This window comes from Chelonoidis abingdonii, unplaced genomic scaffold (genome assembly GCF_003597395.2).
Source record: "Chelonoidis abingdonii isolate Lonesome George unplaced genomic scaffold, CheloAbing_2.0 scaffold0415, whole genome shotgun sequence".
Taxonomy (NCBI): Eukaryota; Metazoa; Chordata; order Testudines; family Testudinidae; genus Chelonoidis; species Chelonoidis abingdonii.
The window spans coordinates 13,953-17,440 of record NW_027424676.1 but is presented as its reverse complement, the minus strand read 5'-3'; positions in this window follow the sequence as shown (position 1 = coordinate 17,440).

Genomic DNA, 3,488 nt, shown 5'->3' with positions numbered 1-3,488 from the left:
GTAGATTAGGTTTCTCAGGTTTCCATACACAGGCTAGAAATCTCTTTAACCTGGGTCCTGCACTTGCCTTAGCTCAGTCTTTGTTCCTCAGGTCTCTCCAGGAATCCTCTTGTGTGGCATGATATCACTCCCTGCCTTATATAGCTTTAACATAGGGTGAGAACCCTTTATTTCAAAACTTGGTTCCCAGACCAGTTTGTGGAAAAATACAGACGGCCCAAGATGGAGTCCAGAGTCATGTGGTCTGGTCACCTGCCCTGGTAGAAGATCATGGGCGGGTCAACGCCCTGGAGAGTCAATGGCTACCATTAACGTACAGGCTGTCTGGAATGTTCTCCGAAAGGCTCACGCAGGTGGGAGATAAGCTTCTCCTAAGGCCAATTGTTTTCCCTAATGGCTCATTATCCTGAGTATGCCCTTCCCAACAGCTCTCTAGACTGAAAGCATCTTCACCAGAGGATGTTATTCAGATGTAAATACATCTGAAATACAGATACACAGTCAACATTCATAACTTCAGATACAAAAATGATACATGAATACAAATAGAATAATCATATTCAGCAAATTATAGCTTTTCCAGTGACACCTTAAATGACCTATCTTGCACAAAATACATTATAATTATTCTATAATCATGTCATGATCGTATCCCTATGAAGACTATGGGAACAGTGTCACACCATTGACTTTCCCACTGGACTGAACAAGGAATCCTATTCTTCCTGACATGGTGGATGTCTGAGCAGGAATTTTTCGTTTCTAAATCAGATTATTTCATTGTAACTGCACTGCTTTCCCTTTCACACAGATGATCTATGGCCAACCGTACCCTAACCCTAACCCTTCCATCACCTTTTCTGAGACCAGATTACAGTCTTTGCACTGCACTTTCCATTCTCTTCTACTATTGATAGTCTTCCATTATCTCAGTAAACTGATCTTTGGGTTCCTTCCTGGATGTCTCAGTCGTGCTGCATTTCTTGGTGTATTTTGTTGTTATTCCCTTTCACAGAAATTAGCATCTCTCCTGCTTGATAATTTTTTCTTCAAATGAAATGATGTAATCTCCTTTGATATTCTGCTGGCGGGAAATTTGAAATTATTGTATAAGGGAAGTGAATATTTATTTTTATAAAGGAAAAAAAATCGTACAAGGGTAGTTTTACTCCTAATTGTAACAAGGTGGTGTGGTTCCCCGCTGCCCCAGAGAGAGACGAGCCCCTCCGGATGCCATAGTGGGCAGATCCAGTGGAGCTTGCGCCCGCTCCCCAGAGGTCAGGGTGCGGGACAGAAGTACAAAAGCCCAACCCAGAGCTCACTAGAGCCAGGACCACTGGAGATGCCAGACGCCTGTGGCTGAGCTCCCGGTGGGGAGACTCCTGCAGTCTGCGATTGACCCGTGGACTAGCCAGACCAGCTGAAACCTGATGCCAACCAGGCTTCAGGGAAGTTTTTAAGCCTGTCTGTGGCAAGCAACCTGGAGGAGCTGCCAACTCTACCGCTCACCGAGTCCCCGGAGGAGCTGCCAAGCTGCTTGATTCCTTGGAAGACACTGTGCAGATGCAGGCACCTCTAGAGGGGGAGATAGGAAGTAGCTGAGGGGGAGCCGACCCTAGTCTGGCTGCAGCTCATCCAGAGCTCATGTCAGCATGTTGCGGCCAGGATCCCCACTGACATAGCAGCGGGTCTTCTGCCGCTGTCAGGGCCCTGGGCTGGGACGCAGTGGAGCGGATGGGCCTCCGTCCCCTCTGCCACTCAACATGTGGGTCACATCTTCCCCTCTCCCCAGCCCATCTGGAACCAGTGCTTCACTGTTTGCTCAGCCCCTGCCTCAGGGCCTGAGTCACAACTTCTGTACTGCCCCACCCTGACCCAGGGCCTGGGCTTCCCTGAATTTACTTGTTTGCTCAGCCCTGCCTGAAGGCCTGAGTCACAGACTCTGAAGCCCTGGTCTACACTACAAGTTTAGGTCAAATTTAGTAGCATTAGTGTCGATTTTAACCCTGTCCCATTCACTGACAAGCCATGGTTTGTCATCTTAAATCGATTTCTGTACTCCGCCAATGAAGAGGGATTAGTGCTTAAATCGACCCTCGCTGGTCAAATTTGGGGTAGTGTGGATGCAATTCAACTATTATTGGCTCCGCCAAGGGAGCTATTGCAGAGTGCTTCCATTGTGATCGCTCTGGACAGCACTCTGAACTCCAATGCATTGACCAAGTAGACAGGAAAAGCCCAAGTGAACTTTTAAATCCTCATTTCCTGTTTCCCCAGCATGGAAGCTGATCAGCACAGGTAACATGCAGAACTCATCAGACAGGTGCCATGGAGTCCCAGATCGCCAAAAAACTCCAGGTGGACCAAATAGGAGTACAGATCAGATCTCTGTATGGGAGTAATTCTGTTGCATCCAATCTCTTATGTTCCAAGATGAAATGCCGGGATATTTAAAAAAATCTCAATGCATGAAGGACAAGAGGCTATTAGACAGCCCCCCAGCAGTGCCTACATGAACTTAAAGGAGCTGGCAAGCCTACAAAGAGGCCAGAGAGGCAAACAGCGCACTTCTGAGTCACAGCTAGACACAGCGGCTCAAGGCACCAGCATTCAATGCTGGTCCTTGGGGCGGCAATTTGCAAGGGCGTTCAGTTCCCTGGTGTTTGCCCCAAAGCAGCACGCCCTGAATTGCCGCCGCGGAGCAGGGGCAGTTCCTGCTGCCTGTAGAGCAGCAGGTGCTGTTTCTTTGAAGCGGCAGCAATTTCGCGGCAGCTTCCTCTGGTTGACTGTCTGGGGCAGCTTTAGCTAATATAGAAGTGCCATTCAAATTGCCCAACTGCGCAACACGCCTGCCGCCCTAAGGCACAGGGACTTGCCCCCTGCCACCCACGACGGAATTCAGCGTGCTGCTGCGTGAGGTAAAACTGTAGAAGCTGGCCCTGGCAGAAGGCATTCTATGATGAGCTGCATGCCATTCTAGGAGGTGCTCCTAACAACTATCCAACCAGCTTGTCTGTGTGGACTCCATCAATGGATTCTCACGATTGGAAAATGCAGATTGGGGATGAGGATTGATGATGAGAGGGGAGTTGAAGATAGCGCACAGCAAGCAAGTGAAGAAACCGATTTTCCCGAAGCCAGAACTGTTTATTACCCTGGCGCCAATACGTGTCCCAACCCACCCAAGGTGAAGCTCCTGGACCTTAAGGCAGAGAAGGCACCTCTAGTGTGGTAAATATTGTAAATGGTTGTACTTGTTTAAAGAAAGCAGTTTAATGAATTATACTCCCAGCCTGAAGAAGCTGATCATGTCGCTATGCACGCCAGTTCACGCTACTTGGAAAAGGTCTGTAACGTGTATGAAATGGAGCGGAATCTGCCAGATCTCATGTGCTGAGCTCTCAGCTCTTTTACTCCCAGGCCTGTCACCTTGTTTATTGTTATTAAGGCACATTCAGAACGGTGTTCGCATTCAAGCTGGCTTGGCC